Here is a 23,847-nt window from a genome sequence, read left to right as displayed (position 1 = left end):
AGTGTTTATCATTATTGCAGCAGGCGGCCAGTACTAGCAAGACCTTTTGGTGTGTATCCTTCACCCATGCAGAATAGCCTTTATGTGAACACACAGAGACTCAGTCCCTCATAAGAATTATGCTTACAACAGGATATCTTGTTGTATTCATATCAATCAATATGTAGTGGGAATAGACTTAAATCTACTTCAGGACTCCCATCATCATCATCACCATTTATTTATATAGCGCCACTGATTCCGCAGCGTTGTACAGAGAACTCATTCACATCAGTCCCTGCCCCATTGGAGCTTACAGTCTAAATTTCCTAACATACACACACAGACAGAGAAAGAGAGAGAGACTATGTTCAATTTTTGATAGCAGACAATTAACCTAATTGTATGTTTTTGGGGTGTGGGAGGAAACCGGAGCACCCAGAGGAAACCCACACAGGGAGAACATACAAACTCCACCATCATATGCTAAATATAAAATAAGGAATATGCTTCTAGTGCATTAACTTTTTAAGTAACACAGAAAAAAAATAACATGGCACTCACATAAAAAACAGATAAAGAAATCCTTAAATAACTATAAGAGTTAATTGGTGATATATGTAAAGGAAGGGCAGATGGTACACCCGGGATTGGTCCTCCCTTTAGCTTTCCATCAGCGATGTCTCCAGGAGATGGGTGAAGTAGGTCAGCCCGCTGACACGTTTTAACTCACTGGAGTCTTTATCAAGGCTGAATAGATGACCCATAGTTCCCAGTATTTATAGTACTTCCCAAACACACTTCCGCTTTCAAAGCGCTGCTTGGGCGTACTGTATATTGTGCATGGTAAATGTCCACTAGCTAAAACAAGACTTGAATTTACTACATTCATAGGTGAATTTTCACAAAGAGGCTTGAAAGAGAATACTATATGGAAATAAGGCTTAGATATATATTGTGTCATAGCATAAGAAGTGGATGCTAAAGGAGCGGATGAGATGTTCAAGAGGAGAAGTCTATATAAGAGAGCAACGGTAGGGCCTTCAGGTATACCAACAGAGAGAAAAAAAGGAGGGGAGTGAGAACCAAAAGTAGATGGAGCGAACAAAAGGTAGGAGGTGAAACAAGAGATGACAGTGTGACAAAGGCCAAAGGAGTGTAGTGTGTCCAGGAGAAGAAATTGGTCATCAGTGTTGGAGGGGTCAAGGAGATAGATTAGTGAGAAATGGCCTATTGACTTGGCTTAGAGCAGGTCATTGGTCATTTTGTGACGGAAATGTAATTCAAGTGAAGAGAGCAGACACCTGACTGAAGAATATCAATGAAAGAGTGGAAAGAGTGAGAGGAGTAAAAGTGTGTCAGATGGTTGGACACTAGTTATTCAAGAATTTTGCAGTAGAGAAATTGAGTGGAAGTTGGAGAGAGAGGAAGGGTTAAGATTCAGAAGGAGAGGTCGAATAGGTGAGAAAGGTACAGGCAGGCTTTTGGGAGAGAGAGAAAGAGGAGCTCAGAGGGAGCTGGGTCGAGAGGACAGATTTTCAGAGAAGAGGAAGAGAGTAGAATGACATCTCATTCTCAGATACAAGAGGGAAGGAGTGGAGTGTGACGGGGAATGGGGAATGGATGGGCGTAGGGAATAAGTGGTCAATGACAAGATAATAAAAATAATAATAATATCCACTTATTCAGCATTGACAGTATGCTGCCCGGCTGCTCTGATTGTGTTTTAAACACAATCAGAGCAGCGGGACAGCACACTGCCAATGCTGAACAGACCTGCACATACCGTGCAGCCGTCAGCAGCCTTAGAAATTAGAAAGGGGGCGGGGCCTGAATTGCCCCGGGTAGAGCAGTTGCCTAGATCCGCCCCTGTCTAGGCTACTAAAGGCTGGGCCATGATGTCACAAGAGAAGGACAGTTACTGTTTAGTAATACTGTTATGCATGCAATGCATGGTGGTAGATGTTGTTTATTGTCATAATCATTAGACACAGAGCTGTGATTCCGTGTATACTGCCCTCCCTCTACTAAGACTGCATTTTAGAAGACTCAAAGTCCCAGCATATTACTGTTCTACAGAAGCAATTAGAAAAGGTGGTTGTTGTAGAAATTCTAGCTTTATTACAATTATGTAAAAATGGAAATATCCTTTAAAAAACAACTTCTCAGATAACTAGCTAGATGGCAAGAAAAATATCTGTAAGGTACACTAAAGTTTAGCTGCATACATATTTCCAGCTTTTACTCCAATCTATTTAGCTGGATATAATGTAAACACAATGAAGAAGTTAAGCCTCTAAGGACCAATGTTGGACAGCATTGGATATATAGCTACAAGATTTAATGATTTGATATGTCCCCAAATTACAAATCTCAGAACTTATACCAGATAAAGCTTGGCTAAGAAATAATAAGTCAAGCATTTCTTTCACTATTCTATATCAGTATTATCTCTCTTTTATCCATGCACAGTACTGAGGGTAATATACTGTCTGAAACCTAAGAAAAATAGGTCCACAGTACATTTATCTTTTTACAGAACATGACCAGTGCCAGATGATCTCAGTAACTTCACCAATAAAACAACATGCGGAAAGTTACTGCAACAAAGGAATCCTTGAATTACTGCCAAGGACATGAAAGAATAACCTGATTGGCTTCTGAATAGACTTTATTCTTTAAACAATCCAGTGCAGATGAACTCAAAAATGTTAAAATAAATTGTCCTTAGTCTACCTTTTGAAAATTCTTCTTATAGTGAATAAAATCTCATTTCTGTCTATCTCTACGCACCTAACCAGTATTGACAACGATACATAAATAAAACAAAGTATCTTTTACATACTATTTATATTATAAACCTAGCTCCCATTTGTCAGTTTTGAATTTAGCCCAAATAACTCAGCAAAGAATTGTTCTTAAAATTCCACTAAATTGAAGATTCTGCTAAAATGAAATGTTTTATGTTGGTCTACTTTGCTCAAAGTAGTCCTCAAGCATACCCTTATGTGGGTGTATAAGCTTTGTAAATCACCAGCTTTTGAGATTGCAATACGTCAATACTCCATCTGTGTTATCACTGGCACACATGGGGGTAAATGTAATAACTTCCGGTTTTTTCCACTCTCCGCTATTTCACGAGTTTGCAGTGAAATTTTAGCAGCAATGACTTTAAAGGCATTGTTTTGCCGAATAGCGGCGACTTGATAAAATTGGAAGTTAATGCTGTAACAAAGGGAGACAATTAGCTGGCAATATGCAGAGAAAGCATGGAAGTAGAGTAAAACATTTGTGCAGTAATGCACCTTGATTGATGACTTATGTCTGACAAACAATAGTTTAAAGTTTGGTTAACTTACATGGTTTGAAATGTTCCTCCTCAGAGGAAACAGACAGGGTGTGTCCGTCTTAGTGCAAACAGAACCACTGATGGGAGTTTCCTCTTAAAGGGAAGGTGGGTGTGTCATCTGCTCATCAAGCTAAGGCTGGTCGAGGAGTATCATGTATAAAAGCTTGCTTGTGTCATTTGTTCACTGAGACCAATGCTGGGGAAGCTGGTTGATCTTTAGAGAGCTGGTCTATGGCTAGCTAGTGTTTAGGGTCTCCAGAATTGCTGTGAAATCTGTACGGTGTCAAAACATTTACCATCCTGACAATAAAACTACATAAAAAGGAAGAAGTTGTTCGTGTGTGCTTCAGCAGTAGCGGGCTCTTGCCACAATACATTTACCCCCTGGTCTTGGGGATTTTTCTCAATAAGGGTGCTGCTAAATTTCAAATGTATTTTGTCTTTCTACTTCATCCAGGGGATTACATTAGCATGAGTATTGACTCTTAAAGTGACAGAGCTAAAAAAAAAACTATTAGCAATAAATATTAACATTGTACAATTCAGACCTATAGAAAGAAAACTAAATTGTAATTGAAATAAAAATAGATATCAGAATTTGCATATATTAACATATTCCTCAAAATCAATCTAGAGGTCTTTAATTATTTTGATCAATCTGTCAAAAGATACTAAAAAAATGAAAAGAACATTTATTCTTCTTGATACATTTCAAAACTTTTAAAATGCATATAATAATAAAGATCAGTTAATGTTTGTTTGCTTGTATTTTGTTTCTCCCTTGGACAGGCAGGGGACCACCTCACTCCAGGCCTCGACCCCCAGACACTTTGGGAGTTAAGGAGCTAGACCTCAGGGAGGTCTTCAGGCTCCCTTTACATTTCATACACGATCTTTGTTTAGCTGCTCTCCCACTTCTAGTGCCTTATAGTAATACATCATATAGGTGCTACCCGCCTAGTTTACTCCTACTTTACTCTTTAGGCATTTCCCTTGTAGGCCACCCCTCTGACCTGAGGTTTTGGTCTACACCCTTTTCCCATCTTCCACTCACCCCCTCATTGCCCTTTATACCCTATTTCCCCATTACACTCATTCCTTTTCTCCCTCTGTACTTCCCTATATTATTCTCTCTGCCAATCTATCTCATTCTCTTCACTTTTCCATACTTAGCTGTCATCACACTCCACTTCTCCACTATTCACTTTATTTTCAGAAAGACATTCTTACACACCAGTCATGACAATTACAGTCTTATCACTAAACATCAAGGGACTTAACACCCCCCAAAAACTATCTATGTTATATAACACCATTCACAAGCTTAACGGTGATGTTATCTTCTTACACGAATCTCACTTCAAAGCTGAAGGCCAACCCTTCTTGTCCTCACGTTGCCTCTCCACAGAGTACTACGCCTCTCACTCTTCTAAGAAAAATGGAGTGGAAATTATGTATCTATTCCCTTCACCTTATCAGAAACCAAGGAGGACCCAGAGGGCCGCTTCCTCATAATCACAGGGAAGATCGGACACTTAAACATCACATTCGCCAATGTCTATGCCCCCAACACAGGCGAGTCAGCCTTTTTTCTCCACTTTTTATCTCCACTTCATCATATATGCAGAGGGCTGCTTCTCCTGGGAGATGATTTTAACACGGTTATGTCACCTTCCCTGGACAAATCGGCTTCCAGACCTACCCCCAAGACACCTCCCCATATGAAAACCCTTTAAACACAGGTGACCGAGGCTGGTCTGATATATGGCATGCACTGTATCCAACCTCCCGGGATTACGCATTTTATTCTTTCCCACATAAATCCTACGTTCATATCGATATGTTTCTGAGCTGTGCACAAATGTTTCGGCACATTACTTTGGCGAACATCATTCCAAATACGTGGACTGACCACTTCATCTTATCACTGATGATTAACCTCCTTCAAAACCCTCGGGGACGGACCTCGTGGAAACTGAATGAGACACTCCTTAACCCACCCCACTTCAAGGAGACTGTTTCGGCCACCATCATACAGTACTTCACATTAAATTCTGATTCGGAGGTCCCTATACCCACAATTTGGGAGTCCCATATGGCAGTTATACGGGGGGAGATTATTCAGTTTGCTTCCAGGCAGTAAAAAGTACACTCTCTGACACTCCATAAATTGTCTGACCAACTCAGAGATCTCGAAACTCTACACAAGCAGACTCATTGCCACACACTATTCCAAAGTATACAAAAAATCAGGGGAGAGAGCCAAACGATACAATCAGATGGAATGGAATGCCAACTTAGATGGTTAAAGCAGACATTTTATGAATGGGAAGACAAGGCGGAAAGAATACTGGCCAACAGGCTTAGGGCAAAACGTGCCTCGCAGGTCATTCCCTCAATTAGGGATAAAAAAGGAGCCTTGTCTTTTGACCCAAGAGTTATCAACAACACATTCCAATTACTACGAGGCGCTGTACAACCTCCACCCTGCACAGTCTACCCTGGACCAAAATACCCAGACGATAGACACCTATCTGGATAAATGCTCCCTACCCACACTTTTCCCACGCAGATAACTGCCCTCAACTGTGAGATCACAGAAGAGGAAGTAACATTGGCCCTCAAAACCCAGAAGAGCTCTAAGGCCCCAGGCCCTGATGGATTTATGATGTCATATTATAAGATCTTTTCCAAAGAGCTAATGCCCCAACTAACTTCGATGTATAACCACATAATGCAGGGAGGGACATTCCATAATGAAACCACACATTCTACTATAGTTGTAATTCCAAAACCAAACAAGGACCCGACGTGTTGCACCAATTATCGACCAATCTCATTTCTCAGTGTGGATTTAAAAATATTTGAAAAGGTATTAGCTACTTGTCTAAACTCCCACCTAACATCTTTAATTTTTCCCGACCAGGTAGCCTTTGTTTCCACCAGACAGGCCCTGGACAACACAAGGAGAACTATAGCCATTATCGCACATATCAATAAAAAAAGTAAAGTTTCCTCGGTCATAATAGCTCTATACGCGGAGAAGGCCTTTGACAGGCTTTCGTGGTCCTTCATGTTCCGCACACTTAGACACTGTCTTCCAAGGAGCTTTTCTCACTGCTATTCAAGCTCTCTATCATCGCCCCTTTTCATCTGTACTGACCAATGGGTTACTGTCTTCCACCTTCCCCTTAAAAAATGGTACAAGACAGGGATACCCTCTATCGCCTCTAATCTACGCCCTTTGTATAGAACCCCTAGCAGCTGCAATTCGCCGGAATCCAGATATTCTGGGGATTCAAACAGGACCGCGCCATTTTAAACTGTCCTTATTTGCGGATGATGTCTTGTTAACTCACCCCATAATCTCACTTACCAACTTGCTTAAGGAGCTGGCAGAATAAGCCTCAGTCTCAAATTATAAAATCAATAACTCTAAGTCGGAGGCCCTTGCCCTCCAGGGATCGGATGCAATAAACTTGGTACTCAAGACTAAATTCGCATTTCAATGATGCCCCAAATCTCTACGTTACCTAGGGATACTCATCACCAAGGATTACAACACACTTTTACAAAATAACTATATCCCACTTTTAGATACAATCAAAAGGGACTTAATCAAATGGGATCCCCTATACATTTCGTGGTATTGTAGAATAAGTGTGAAAAATGAATGTCCTCCCCAAAGTTTTATACCTATTTTAAACGGTCCTGATCTCAGTTTCGAGGACTTTTTTGTCCTCCCTACAACAGATATGTGGAGAATTCGTGTGGCACAGTAAAAAACCTTGACTTCGGCGCTCCTGCTTAGCCAAACTGGCTGTATCTGGGGGGTATGGGCTACCGATTTTTGAACATTACTATCAGGCAGTCACCCTCAGCCACATTATCTTCTGGCATACAACGCCAGGAAAAAAGAGATGGGTAGACTTACCTTCCTTGGCTCCCACGTACCCAGTGACCAGTTTCGGTATACTCTCACCTCACTATACAATTCACGCTAAACATATGAGACAAACTGATCAGGAAGCAGACAGACATCGCTACATTCCCTTTACCTCTTACTCCACTTTGACATCACCCGTCATTCCCTCCTGGGAATTCAATCTCGTATATCACACCCTGGCAGAGAGCAGGTATAACCCAATTCGAACACATCTCGGGGGAATATGCTCCACGCGCATTTGCCTGACAAGATATTTAAATGAGATTGAAAGGGTATTCATTTACAGGGCATTTCCATGGCAGTTCCAACTTATCATCAGCAAAACTAAAGGTCAGAATTCAAAGCCAGGTAGCTGTACAACCTCTCAAATTAGATTCCATCAACATTGGTTGCACTTTGAATCTGAAAACATAACACATTGTTTATTTCTTTAAACAAATTTTCAAATCTTAAAATTGTCAAAATAATCAATATTACATAAACACACATGACAAAATATATAACATCTACAGTTTTTTGATTAAATTATTGCCTTCTCAAAAGCTACACTGTTACTGTCATGCGCCGTCCCGCTGTCTCCACGGGACGGCCGTCTGCATCACTGCCCCGCGCGTCTGGTTTCAGGCAACCAGACGCGGAAGATCCGGCCGCACGGTGCGGCCTTCTGCGCATGCGCGTCCTGTTGATAGGCAATGGAACGCTATTGGATAATCGCGGCGGCAGCTAAAAACAGCGCTGCCGCCCACTACATTCTATTGGCTCCCTGGCCTTTAAAAGGCATTTCCTGTCACTACACCTGTGCCAGAGTATCAGGTCTTCCTGCCTTCAGCGTTTCCTGTGTTACCAGTTTCTGCATTATTCTTGACCTTCCTCGTTTGCCTGTGACCTTTCTGACCCGGACCGTTTAGACTACCCTTTTGCATCTCCTCTTGTACTGCGCTACCTGAATGTTACCGACCCGACTTGACTCACCATCCCTCTGGATATCCTTGTGTACCTCTTAATAACAGAACGTTACTGACCCAGCCTGTTTGACACCTCTCTTATATCTCGCTGTTGACTCGTGGAAGGACTGCGACCTGCGTGTTCCTGCAGCGAGTCCATACCTCCTTGCGGGGGTCCCTGGTGAATACCAAGGGCACGTTAGATTCCGCACCTTCCTCTGAATTGCGCCAACAATAGCAGGTACACAATACAGTTGAGACAGTATACTCTGGCCATGACAACGGAGGGGTCTAGTGAACCGTCGACCCAAGAACTACTTCTGCACCTGGCTCAGCGGGTTGTACAACAGGAAGCGGGCCAGGCTCATCTCCTGCAATGTGTGCAAGGTATTGCAACCCGCTTTGATGTCTTACAGGGTTCCTTACCCACTACTCCCGCCATAACCTCCTCTGCGTCTGCATCTTCCAGTATGGTTACGGTCTCTACAGCAGCCTCCTGTTCGTGTATTCCGACATCTGAGAAATTTGATGGAGATCCCAAGAGGTGCAGGGGTTTTCTGAACCAGGACTCCATTCAATTTGAATGTAACCCAGGGGCCTTCCCATCAGAACGCACCAAAGTGGCATTCATCATCTCCCTCCTCAGCGGTCAAGATCTTGCCTGGGCCTCACCAATATGGGAACGAGCGGTCCCTCTCCTTAGCAGCACAAACTCTTTCATCGAGGCCTTTAGAAGAGTCTTTGATGATCCCGGAAGAGTCACTTCCGCAGCTACTAGTTTGTTAAATCTTCGTCAAGGCGACCTGTCCATGGGTCAATATGAAGTTCAATTCCGTACTTTGCCTTCCGAGTTGAAATGGAATAATGAAGCGCTAGTGGCAACCTTCTGACAGGGTTTGGTCGATCGAATTAAAGATGAGTTAATCTCCAGAGAACTCCCTGCAGATCTTGACTCTCTCATCTTGATGTGTATCAAGGTGGACTTGCGCTACAAGGAACGCACACAAGAATGCCCCTCTTGCAAACTGTTCGTACCACGGCTGTCACCTCAGTTCCAAAATCCCATTCTGCCAGTTGACGAACCTATGCAAGTAGGACGCTCCAAATTGTCTCCGGAAGAAAGGGAGAGGCGCTTCAAGCAACGTCTGTGTCTATATTGTGGAGATCCGGGACACATTTTGAGGGTTTGCCCCAAGATGCCGGGAAACTCTTCCTCCTGAACGGTGGCAGGGAGGCCGCTTTAGGAGGGTCCACTGTTGCTCCCTACTCCAAAAATTCCCCAGAATTTCTCATGGCTGTCATCCTGAGCACCTCTAAAGGTCCTTTCTCTACCATGGCCTTTGTGGACTCTGGCTCCTCCGGGAACTTCATTTCTGCAGATCTTGCCTCACAGCTCCAAATACCTTTGAAATCCTTGCCTCAACCGTTATCTTTGACGGCCGTGGACAGTAGTCGTGTCACTAACGCCTCCATCTCCTCCGTGACTTCTCCAGTTCGATTGATGATAGGAGCACTTCATAGTGAGATGATCCAACTTTTGGTTTTACCTAGGTCCATTAACCTCCTCATCTTGGGGGTACCGTGGTTAAGGATGCATTCACCTCAAATGGATTGGGGTCGCGCTCAGGTTACAGCATGGGGGTCAGCATGTCTCCTTAGATGTTTGTCCAAGGTCCAGCCTCTCAAGTCTCAAGTTATGGCTCATTCCAAGCTAACTAACCTTCCTGCTGCATATATGGAGTTCCAAGATGTATTCAGCAAGGTTGAAGCAAAAACCCTGCCTCCTCATCGTCCTTGGGATTGTGCTATTGTTTTGTTTCTAGCCAAACTATTCCCAAGGGGCGGACCTATCCGTTATCTCATCCAGAGATGTTGGCCATGTCCCAGTACATCACAAAGAACCTTAAACGGGGATTTATCCGTAAGTCTACATCCCCGACCGATGCAGGCTTTTTTTTTTGTCAAATAGAAAGATGGGTCCCTTTGTCCTTGTATCGATTATCATCCTCTTATTCACATCACCATGAAAAATCGATACCCACTACCTCTCATATCAGACCTCTTTGACAGACTCAGTGTATCACAAATTTTTTCCAAATTAGACCTCTGTGGGGCCTACAATCTGATTTGAATCAAGAAAGGGGACGAATGGAAGATGGCCTTTAATACCAGGGATGGGCACTTTGAGTATCTGGTGTTATGAGCATTTTGTCGCTATCCAATAACGATTGTCGAATCTCGATTTGTGTTTCCAACGCTCAAATATTTATTCTCAAAAAGTAGCAGAATATATTCAAGCGAAATAATAATAAGTACAGCCGTTACTTATCGCAGTCGCTCTGGATCCAGTGAACAGTCATTCAGGTCTGAAGTCTGTGGTCAAGGTGACTGAACACTACATGAGAGCTACTGCTTATATGCAAACAGAGATACAGTGAAACAATGCAGGTGGTATAGCTTGCTTCTATTGGTCCAGGCATCTGGAGGGTTTAGGGGGTTACACATCATAGGCTGAATCCAATCTAAGGAATCCAAAGGTGGGGGTCTCTCCAGGGGATGAGCTCTGTTCTTCCCGCCAAACTGCTCTGTTCTTCCCGCCACACTCCAATTACAATCAGTCCATTTGCATTTGACAGTTAATATCATATTAAAGGTTTATTCCTAACATCAATAACTAGAGTATGCAATGTGCGATCTCTTCGCCGAATGCACCGAACAGCTGCTGATGTAAAGGGGATTAATATAATATTAGACATGACACATTTCTTCTAACCTGAACCATATGTATCACTAATATGCATATAACTTATAATATTACACATAAACACTACTATATTTCGACATAAATAACTATGTGTTGCAACCACCATTAATGTGTACTATTTTACAAATGTGTGTGTTGGTGCGAATGTATGTAAAAGCGTAAATATCGCTGTTGCCACGCGTTGCGGCTGCGCACGCCCTTCCACGCTGTAGCGTGCCATACGCATCTTTTCAGACAAAGACAACCAAGTTTGCTCGATTTCAATTGAAATGACTTTATCCAATTTACTGACTTCAACACTGGTGATGCCCTTTGGCCTCTGTAATGCCCCAGCTATCTTCCAAACATTCGTCAATGACATCTTTCAGGATCTGCAATACACCTCCGTGGTGGTCTACTTAGATGATATATTAATATTTTCTAAAGATTTGAAATCCCATCAGGAACAAGTGAGAGAGGTCCCACGCAGACTCTGGAAACACCATCTCTACTGCAAACTAGAAAAGTGTGTGTTTGAAGTGACTCAGGTACCTTTTCTTGGTTTCATTGTGTCTGGTCAAGGACTATGTATGGATTGGCCTCAGCCACAAGGCCTTAAAGCTATCCAAAGGTTCATTGACTTTGCAAACTATTAACGCCAATTTATTCAGGGATTCTCTTCCATTATTGCACCAATCACAGCCTTAACCAGGAAGACTGCCAATCCCAGGGTTTGGTCTCCGAGAGGCTACTTCTGCCTTCATGATACTAAAAAAGGCATTCTCTTCAGCTCCATTTGTTTCCCAGCCAGACCAAGAACGACCCTTCTTCCTAGAAGTGGACGCATCTTCTGTAAATATTGGAGCTGTGTTACTCCAAAAATCTCCTTCTGGCTCGCACAACCCGTGTGTGTATTTCTCCAGACGATTCCTTCCTAGTGAATGTAATTATGGAATTGGGGATAAGGAGCTACTGGCTATCAAGGTTGCCCTAGAGGAATGGCGACATTTGTTGGAGGGGGCTGTATATCCTGTTACTGTGTTTACCGATCATCGGAACTTAGTATTTATTCAGGAGGCTCGTTGCCTTAATCCTCGGCAAGCCCGCTGGGCATCCATCTTCGTTCGATTCAACATGACGCTCACATTCTGTACTGGTGCCAAGAACGGACGAGCAGACTCATTATCTCGTTCATTTGATGATTCTGATCGCTTAAAACCGTTGGTACCTCAGCATGTCATTGATCCTTCAAACATTGTGGCTCTCACCAGAACAAAGTCTTCCTCTCCTCCTCCAGGCCGGTCATTTGTGGAACCCCACCTACGGCTTAAGACTCTACAGTGGGCTCATTTATCCCGCATTGCCGGTCATGCTGGAATAAAGAAGACTACAGCATTGTTTTGTCGTCGTTTCTAGTGGCCTTCGGTACGTGCCGATATATGCAAATTCATCGCTTCCTGTACCACCTGTACCCAACACAAGACTTCTAGAAGAGCTCCAGCAGAATTGCTCCATCCATTTCCTATCCCCAATGTTCCCTGGGAGAGTGTGGCCATGGACTTTATCACAGATCTACCTCCCAGTGCAGGGTTTACCACTATTTGGTTGGTCATTGATCGCTTTTCCAAGATGGCACACTTCATTCCTCTAACTGGATTGCCTACGGCTGGTCGCCTTGCAGATATCTTTCTCAAAAAGATATTCAGGTTACATGGATGTCCTAAGAAGATTATTTCGGACCGTGGAGTCCAAGTCATCTCATGGTTCTGGAGAACCTTTTGCCGTAAGTTCTCGTCGGGGAATCACCCACAGACCAATGGGCAGACCGAGCGAATCAATCAGGATCTTGAGACCTTTCTTCGGTGTTTTACTTCTGACAATCAGTATAAGTGTTCTCAATTCCTTCCCTGGGCAGAATTCTCCCATAACCAACATGTTCATGAATCCACAGGATTCTCCCCATTCTTCATTGTGTATGGAAACCATCCTGTCTTTCCAGGTCCTTTTCCAGTATCCTCCTCATCAGTTCCAGCTGTAGATACCCTCTATCGAGAATTTGCTCTTATTTGGGTCAAGACTAAGGCAGCTTTACTCAAGGCCACACAGCATTACAAGATCTTTGCAGACCGTCATAGTAGGTCCAATCCCCTCCTGAAAGTGGGGGACCAGGTATGGCTATCCACCAGGGACTTGAGACTAAAGGTTCCTTTGATGAAGATGGCTCCATGATTTATTGGCCGTCACACCATCCTGCAAGTCATCAATTCTGTGTGCTTTAAGTTGAAACTGCCTCCTTCTCTGAAATGTCATAATACCTTCCACGTATCATTATTGCGACCATTGGTACTCAATAAGTTCATTCGATCTCCCTGCCGACCTCCACCAGTACAAACTTCTTGCAGAACAGAATTCGAGATCAATCGGATCTTGGCCTCTCGTATTTCTCATGGCAAACAACAATATCTCATCCATTGGAAAGGATACGGTCCAGAGGAGAGATCATGGGTGGACAAGCAAGAACTTCACGCTCCCAGGGTTCTTAAGAAATTCCTTCAAACAGGAGGAGGAGGAAGAAGAGGAGGGTATACTGTCAGACACTGCCCCGCCCCGCCTGCGTCACTTCCTCCACGCGACTGGTTGCCAGGCAACCAGACGCGGAAGTTCCGGAAGCCCGGCGCAGCCTTCTGCGCATGCACATTCCGTTGCTAGGCAACGGGATGCTATTGGATAATCGCGGCGGCAGCTGAAAACAGCGCTGCCGCCCGCTACATTCTATTGGCTCCCTGGTCTTTAAAAGGCACTTCCTGTCACTACACCTGTGCCAGAGTATCAGGTCTGCCTGCCTCCAGCGTTTCCTGTGTTACCAGTTTCTGCATTATTCTTGACCTTCCTTGTTTGCCTGTGACCTTTCTGACCCAGACTGTTTTGACTACCCTTTTGGATCTCCTCTTGTACTGCGCTACCTGAAAGTTACCGACCCGGCTTGCCTCACCAACCCTCTGGATATCCCTGTGTACCTCTTACTACCAGAGAGTTACCTACCCGGCCTGTCTGACACCTCTCTTGTGTCTCGCTGTTGACTCGTGGAAGGACCGCGACCTGCGTGTTCCTGCAGCGGAGTCCATACCTCCTTGCAGGGGTCCCTGGTGAATACCAAGGGCATGTTAGATTTCGCACCTTCCTCTGAGTTGCGCCAACAATAGCAGGTACATAATACAGTTGTGACAGTTACAACAAATCTAATACATTTCCTAAAAACTGAAAATGAATAATCTGCAGAAAGGGAGAATAAAAGTTTTTCCTTCTTTATCTCTCAAACTTTGTAATGTAACCTCAAGGGCAACATTTAAGTATGATGTAATTTCATAATTTCTTCTATTCCACATAGTAAAATCTTAATTAATTACACAGTGAATAGGGATTCACACATTATAAGTATGAACCCATCCTTTCCTGTGTTCTACTTTATGCTGATCTACAGGTGAGTTGTGATCCATTTACTACATTACAATATACAAGACAATGTTACTGTGACTGATCTATGGCAGTGATGATGTGGTATATGTTAGATTGCGTACATGAAATACAGACTCCTTTATATAAAAGGCTTACTAGAACCATTGTCTCAGTATCAGGAACTTATAAGAAACTTGTGAATGTTTGGGAAATATATCATTTCATTTCTAGGTGTTTTGAGGAGCACTGCAAGACTCAGCTTGTCTGTAAAGTCTGATTATAAAGAATATTTGTTTGCACTAAGATACATAGTGAAAGTCGATACACTTTATCAAATGTATAAATATTATAAGATGGTATTTCAGGAGGAACATATTTAAACCACTGCTACATGCTACATCAGAGATACATCAGTGTTTTCACAGTAGAGACAGCCAACTTAAAAGGTAAAAACATAAATATATACAGTACTATGCAAAAGTTTTAGGCAGGTGTGGAAAAAATGCTGCAAAGTACGAATGCTTTCAAAATTATAAGTGTTAAGAGTTTATTATTATAAAATAACAAAATGCAAAGTGAATGAACAGAAGACAAATCTAAATCAAATCAATAATTTGTGTGACCACCCTTTGCCTTCAAAACAGCATCAATTCTTCTAGGTTCACTTGCACACAGTTTTAGAAGGTACTCGGCAGGGAGGTTGTTCCAAACAGCTTGGAGAACTAACCACATATCTTCTGTGGATGTAATATTGCTCAAATCCTTCTGTCTCTACATGTAATCCCAGACAGACTCAATAATGCTGCGATCAGGGCTCTGTAGGGGCCATATCATCACTCCCAGGACTCCTTGTTCTTCTTTACGATGAAAATTGTTCTTAATGACATTAGCTGTATGTTTGGGGTCATTTTACTTCTGCAGAACACCTCACTGATGGTACTGCATGATGGAAAAGTAGCTGATCGTATTTCATAGCACTGAGGACACCTTTAATCCTTACCAAATCCCCAACTCCATTTGCTGAAATGCAACTCCAACTTGTAAGAAACCTCCACCATGCTTCACTGTTGAATGAAATGAATGAATGTAATGAATGTATTAATAAAGTAATGTTCTGCAGATGTCCACAGCTTTTGAAAAAAACATTTTCTGTAACTTAAGCAAAATGCTTTGGAAATCATACAGATGTAAAGCACAATATGTTCATTTGTTGCAATGAAATAAACATTAAAATGACTTCATTTTCTAACACATATTTCGAACAAATATTTTACTTAAATATGTGCCACCTTATGACTGCGAAAATACTTATCAGGATAAAATCAGTCTCTTAAAGTGTTGTGTTTTTAACAAAATTGTGTTTGAAATGTAATTTTTGACATAAAATGTATCATCAATAAGAGTACAATAAGAGTACATTGAACAAATGTACACTATAAAGAACTATTAATGTCCTCAAAATGGCTTTTAAGTATAGTTTTATATACATCATTAATAAGATTAAGAAATAAATTTTATAAAAAAGAAAACTTTTGTTTCAATATGATGATTTATCCAGCACAGAGAACACAAAAATTTTCTGTCCTCTCACCATGTAATGTGTAGATTATAGGAAAATCATTAAGATTGAGGTGTAAAATAAGAAATAATGTGACTTAGGTACAGTAGCTGTGATTCAATGTTCTATTGTTCATACACATATACACAGTTCTGGATTTTATTTGCCATGTAGGCAGGCTAGACTCATGCCTAGAGCAACACAGTTCAAGGAGCAGCATTTATGTTGTTTTGTGCATAAAGCATTATAAAGCATTTTTTAAAGCATTATACCTTCAATGCTTAACTTCTTTAACTCTTTTTTTTTGTTCACCAAATTTTTTTGTATTCTGATACGGGGGAAGCAGCTTGACATAAAGGCATGAGCATGTGGGATTCACAATTATTAATTGGGACATGTTCACTCACAATCCCTAAGACAATGCCAATGCAAAATATATAATAACCATTAATATAGTAATGTAACAGAGTTGGAGCAGGAGAAAGATTATGTTCCTTAGAGGCTTCTGAGTATAAGATAGAGCTGTAGAGATAAGCCTGAGTGTTATGGTAAAACATGTGTCAACTATGGGACAGGAGTAGCTCAGAGATCAGTAAGACTAATCGAAGCGAGAATCAGATACTGAGAGCATGGAAGCATGCTGGAAGTTATACATGTGAGATTCAGAGACTCTAAATACCTATCTTGTAGTTGCAGTTGTACAAAATCTATGAGGGATTTGGATTCATAGAGCATGGGGGCATGCTAATATAAAGCCTAATATCATATTGTCTCTGCAGAAGCTGGGTGCCCCAATATATGGGATTACCTGGTAAGGGATGGGGCATTAGTGATAGAAGCACTACAAGTGAGGAAGAAAAAATCTGAACACCAAAGCCATAGATCAGGAGAACAGAATAATTTTCTCAAAGAAGTTGACTTGACACCCGTTATATTTATCAGTTGTCTCAATTGTCTCACCTATCATCATCATCATCATCATCATCATCATCACACCTGTCTGTGTGGGACATCTGTTTTATTACAATGTTCTTTATACCTTCAGTTGAGAGAGACTGAGCAATAGCTGTGTGATATCCACATCCATGCAAATGGGTTAAATAAATAATAATGTTTATTTACAGAGTAACTTTATTGTGACATGGAGAACCAGACTTATTTTACAGAATTCCACTTGTTGCCATTTACTGCAAAGTTACATTATACATTCTTAATTACCAGTGTATTTTTCTTTCTATATATATTTGGAGTGCTCATCAATTGTATTATAATTACAGTGATATATATTGATGATCAGTTACACACTCCCATGTATCTATTTCTCTGTAACTTGGCCTTAGTAGATATCTGTTATACAACCACTACTGTCCCTAAACTGCTGTACATGTTATTATCTGGAGATAATACAGTATCCTTCATACAATGCTTCACCCAGATGTACTTTTATATCTTGGCTGCTTCCACAGAGAATGTTCTAATATTCATTATGGCATATGACCGATATGTTGCTATATGTAATCCTTTACACTATCACTATATCTTAAAGAGGAAAAACTGTTTCTTATTTGCATCTGGAACTTGGATATCAGGATGCTTAAATTCATTTGTTTTTACAATTCCAGCATCAAAAATGTCCTTCTGCCATTCAAATACCGTACACCAGTTATTCTGTGATGCTAAAGCTCTGACTCACATTGCCTGTGCTGGCACTGAAGTGTTTTACATTATCATTTGTCTGGAAATATTGGTATTTGGATTTTTCCCTGTCTTGTTCAGTTTTACATCTTATGTAAAAATTATCAGGGTCATCTTGCAGATAAAATCTAAGGACGGCAGAAAAAAAGCCTTCTCCACATGCTCATCCCACCTCACCGTTGTCATTATTTATTATACGACAGCTGTGTCTGTGTACATGATGCCATCATCAGAATATTACAATGTCCTAGAAATGGTCTTTACATCACTCTATGCAGTTCTCACCCCCATGATAAACCCTCTAATCTACAGTCTGCGGAATGCAGATGTGAAAATATCTCTGCTGAGAATAGTGGGGGTAAAAACAAATATTCAACAGTAAAAAATAATTAGTAAAATGTTTAAATAACACAATGTGAATTAAAATACATAGTTATAATAAAAAAGTCACATTTTCAATCTAAAAAAATGAAAGCTCCACAAATGTTGTTTATCCCTTTATAAATCTGTCCATGGATTGTAAGCTTGCGAGCAGGGCCTTCTCACCTCTTTGTCTGTTTTACCCAGTTTGTTTATTAGTTTACTATATTTGTCCCCAATTGTAAAGTGCTACGGATTATGTTGGCGCTATATAAATAAATGATGATGATGATTAGTCTGCAAGGAAATGTAAATATATTAATGCAAATAGATTACAGCTGTTTGGTGCAATATAGATGCAAAGCTAATAAATTAAGTGAGATGAACAGGTCAATATGCAAATAGCCAATCAGAAGCAGCTAGAAAGTCTTCCTGATAGTGTTTATCATTATAGCAGCAGCCGGCCAGTACTAGCAAGACCTTTTAGGAGGCTTTCACATCTATTTGTGTCTCAATTGTGTGAACACGCTCTATCTGTACTCAGCTTATTTTTGCCCACCCCCATTTCTCACCTCCATATATAATTGACCAAAATGAACAATACACAAATATCTAGGTACGCAGATAAGCATACCCATTTTTGGTGCGCATGTGTCTTATATAAATTTGCATTTTTCTAAAAAAAAATCAATTTACTTACAAAGTGTGACATGTCCATTGCCAGTGCCCTCTCTCTGAATAATCAAATTGTAATGAATTGAGATGATCAATGTGACTGAGGAAATATTGAAATTCTAAATATAACAACATTTATATATAAATCAAACGCTCACATGAATGCAAAGAATAAAAGTCCTTGTTCCACAATGAAGTGAGGTCTAATCAGCTCCCACAAACTCTAATAATCAAAGATAACTAGAACAAAGTCAGAATTGAAATGCATAGTGTTGTCTGTATCGCATAGGCGAACAAACTCTCCACCAAAAAGTATGTAGAAATGAGTCAGAAAGTAGTCCTTCAAAGTGGAGAAATTAAATCTTGTCCAATTGGTGTGTATCCTTCTCCCATGCAGAATAGCCTTTATGTGAACACACAAGAGACTCAGTGCCAGGGGCGCACGCAGTAGGGGTTTCTGGGTCTCCAGAAACCCCTCCCATCCGCTAAAAAAGTGCCCTACATAGCGGCACTGTACTATACAGCATCGCCGCGGACACTTCTTTGACAGCGCCGTGGCTGCTGTATAGTACAGTGCTGCTGAAACGGAGCTGCTGCGCACGCGCGGCAGCTCTCTAGCTTTTTTTTTGGGGGGGTGGAGGGGAAACCCCACCTTAAAATTCCTCCGTGTGGCCCTGAGTGCCCCATAAGAATTATGCTTACAAGAGGATATCTTGTTGTATCATATCAATCACAATGTAGTGGGAATAGACTTAAATCCACTTCAGGACTCCCATCATATGCTAAATATAAAATAAGGAATATGATTCTAGTGCATTAACTTTTTATTAAGTAACACAGATAAAAAAAAACATTGCACTCACATAAAAAACTGATGAAGAAATCCTTAAATAACTATGGATAAAATACCCATACCAAAGAGTTCATTGGTGATATATTTAAAGGAAGGGCAGATGGTACAACCGGGATTGGTCCTCCCTTTAGCATTCCACCAGCGATGTCTCCAGGAGATGGGTGAAGTCGGACAGCCCGCTGACACATTTCAAGTCCCTTGAGTGGAGTCTTTATTAAGGCTGAATAGATGACCCATAGTTCCCAGTATTTATAGTATTTCCCAAACACACTTCCGCTTTCAAAGCGATGCTTGGACATACTGTATATTGTGCATAGTAAATGTCCCTTAGCTAAATCAAGACTTGAATTTACTCCATTCATAGGTGAATTTTCACAAAGAGGCTTGAGCGAGGATATTATATTTAAACGAGGCTTGGAGATATATTGTGCATAGTAAATGTCCCTTAGCTAGAACGAGACTTGAATTTACTTCATTCAGCAAAGTATTCAACAGTAAGAAAGAATTTGCAACATGATTACATTACATAAATTGAATTAAAATGCAGTAGTTATGAGAAAATAAAAAATAGTTGCATTTTTAATATAAAAAATAAAAGCTTCACAACTGCTCATTGAAATGTAAGGAAATGTAAATCTATTAAAGCAAATAGATGCCAGCTGTCTAGTACTTGGAAGACCTTTTAGGAGAATTATGTCATCTAATTGTGTCTCAATTGCGTGAAACATGCTTGAACTGTACTTAGCTTAAATTTGCCCACCCTGTCTCACCTCTCCAAATATAAGTCAACAATATGCATAAGCCTAGGTACGGACATAAGCATATGCATTTTTGGTGTGCGTTAGGGTGATTCCAAAAAAATCTTTGTTTGAAAATGACAACCAACAACCCACCAAAATGTGCCATTATATCAAAAAACATGACAATAATTTTTATTTTGAAATCATATTATATTTAGAACTTGCACAACTCAACCAAATTTATATTATGACGATTACATTGCGATAATGCAGAACGGTAATTTGTTTCATAATATATTAAATATTAATTGTTTTTCATTAAATATTTTAAAAAATCATCACGTTTACATTAGTCACTTTGATAATGATCTCTTGATGGCAACAGTTTTTGTTGGCGTGCAGAACTTACTGTGATGCTCCTCCATGACCTGCAGATGGAAATGCTTCTGTTCCTCATTTCGTTTTATCGAAGCACTGAATTCTTGGATTAGCGCCACACCTCTCCCAGTAAGATCATTTACTACCTTCACTGAATCTGCAATCTTCTGATTGTTTTGGTATGATTCAAGGTATTGGTATTCCGCCAGGTCACACTCCAAGAATTCCTCAGACAGACCAAGAATTTTGAGCAAACTCAGCATTGATCTTGTCACGAAGTTATGTAAACCCTTTGCTGCTGGATAAAGAACTGTTGGAATATGTTTCAGAGGATTGTCAGATCCATCTGAGTGTTTGATAGCAGCAGACATAAGTTTTTTTTTCTGTTGAGAATTTATCATTAAAGAAACTGAAACCGACCAGTATTTCTGAAAGATACCATTGATGGTTGTTAAATGCCTTTTTGGCTATCATTGCAACTTCTTTGTTTGGGCACACAGACAGTGCATGTTCCTTGAAGCTGCAGTTGGTGATGAGCTCAAGATCCAGTATCTCTTATAAATGGCAGTAATGAACAGACAAACTTCCTGCAGATGATGCCAAACTTTGTCACAGTACAATATCCCGTGAGTCTTCCGTGACTCGTTGAACCCTGGTTGCTGTGGATTGTACTGGTTACGGAACAGCCATATCTTGATGGAGTAAATGGGCCGGGCCGTCCAGCGACCCCCTAGATCTTTTGGGGGGAGAGCCCATAAGGGCCTGCCCACACCTCTAAACTCCTTGTGAAAAAACATATAAAAAAGTGAAGTGACAAAACAGGTGAGAAAAATAAATAGTACCGTGCAAAACGGCCCCAGCCTTTTGGCCGAGATGTTAAAAATGATTCCTGCCTAGCCAAAAGGCCGGGGCAAGGAAGAGTGTGTGATTAGAAAGTGAGGTTGTGCTACGTTCCATGTTTAAAGTGAGGGTCCCACACCCCAAGTGATTATGGCACCCCTGGGTCACCACTGCTCAGGCTTTCTAAGCCACCGGCCTTCTGGCCAGACCAAGCTTTCCCATGGCCCTTTCAGGTGCAGGAATCCTTACTCAGACAGGTACTCACTTGATCTTAGCCAAAAGGCCAAAGGCTACACCATTGCCGTAGCCATAGTTTTTCCGATTTTGCAGCAAAATACAGAAAAATTTCTGCAGCCCCCCTGCTCATCCACGGTCCCTCTACTCTTCTCAATTGTGTCTGCATCCAGAGGTTATTGCATTAGGTTATTAGTGTTCACTTTTGTTTGTTCCTGCAATTATCCCCATACTGAGAGCTATAAATGAAATTTGAAAAGTGTAGGTGTACTGTGCACTTATTTTTTTTTAATAACATGACAAGTGCCAGATGATCTGAGTAACTTCCCCAATAAAACAACAAAGAAATCCTTAAATATCTGCCAGACATATGCAACAAGCACTCAATATGCTTCTGAATAGCTTTGATATTTGGTATCTGGTACAAAAGAAAAATAATACAATATGTACCATTAAAATAGATTAATAATAAATATTGTGCCCCTAGGCTACTTGATGAAATTTTTCTTCTAGTAAAGAGAAAGTCACACCTGGGTATCTCTAATCCTAATCCTTTTATTGTCCCTATTTAGGGGAAATAGAAGTCCATTAAACAACTATCTGTGTACTTCTGTGACCTTATCTAGAAGAGAAAAGATGGTATCATTTATGGTATAATTTTAAAAATAGACTTGTAAAATTGTTTTGATCTTAGAAAGCTTTAACAGATATGATGATAAAATGTTCCATTATAACAAAATACTGCCTGATAAAATACAATTTTATTTTCTACACCATTAAAAAACATTTTTTTTAATTTACAATTAATAAAAAAAAAAGAAAATTATCATTTAATAAATAATCATATTCATAAATATAGCTCCCATATGTCAGTTTTGACTTTATTCAGTCCAAAGTCCTCAATCTAAAAATGTAATCTTCTACTTTGGGTTAGTTTACTTAATCAGGGGAGGGCTGGCAGACTTTAGCCTGGGGGGCAAGCACACAGCACTGGCCCATCCTTAAAGGGTGTTTTTCGGTACAATATATATTTCATAAGATAAAAAGAGGCTATTTTAGTGTTACTTAATCAGGGGTACTTTATTATTATAAATTATAAATAATAAAACTAAATAATGTAACTAAAAACATAACATATGCATAAATAACCTTTACAAAAATGCATATAATTAAAAATGTTATGTACACATACAACATGTGCAAACTTGAGTGAGATTGATCAGAAATCAAACATGTTAGCACTAGAAAAGAGACAAAATTGCTGCCAAATTAAATGTCTTAAAACAATGACGATTGTTAATGCAGTTAGCAAAGATCTCATCAGTGGTGAACTTTCACAGACAATTTTCAGCACATCTGAATTTGAACTAGTTTCAAAAGGTCTCGCTCTACAGACATGATCATAAATGCTTCAAGCAGGTCTTGCCCTATTGTAACTCACAGTCTTGTTTTTATGAATGCTCTTTCACAGGCCACTTGTGTGAAAGACAGAGTCAGCAGGTACTCATATGCCACAGAGAGATTCTCTTAAGCAGCTGAATAAAGATTGGACTTTAGAATGAATCTGTGACAGCAGAGGAAGCAATTTTTACACGATTTGCACTTGGTTTTGTCATCCTCTATATCAGCAGATATACCCCCTTCATCTTCACCCCTCCACCTTCTTCTGGAATTACCTCTTGTTTTCTTGTTTCATCCAAGTGTCCTCTCAGCTTAGGAAAGAAGTTAGAAAAACTCATAAGTTCACTAATAAGAGACTCTTCATTAATTTAAGGCAATTCATAAATACTTTTTAGAGTGCCCTCTTTAGAAGTGTTGGATCATTTCAAATATGTTCATATACTCTAGGATCCAAATACTGTGTGTCCAGCACCAACTAAGACTTGCTAAAATTTGGTCACAAATTGGTGTGTACACTTTCTCACGAAAACGTTTTGGTTCATCGGTTGGACGTTCATCAACTGAGATCTCACCTGCCATTCGTTTCTTTCTGCCAACTTTTCTCACTGGGGTCTCCATTTCAATCTCAAGGAAAGAGATTGTTTCACAATTGGCTATAAGGTCATTCTTTTTTTATGCAAAATGTGTAGCCTTTTC

This window comes from Mixophyes fleayi, chromosome 7, assembly GCF_038048845.1.
Source record: "Mixophyes fleayi isolate aMixFle1 chromosome 7, aMixFle1.hap1, whole genome shotgun sequence".
Taxonomy (NCBI): Eukaryota; Metazoa; Chordata; class Amphibia; order Anura; family Limnodynastidae; genus Mixophyes; species Mixophyes fleayi.
The sequence above is the reverse complement of the archived record's forward strand: the minus strand, read 5'-3'. Positions refer to the sequence as shown.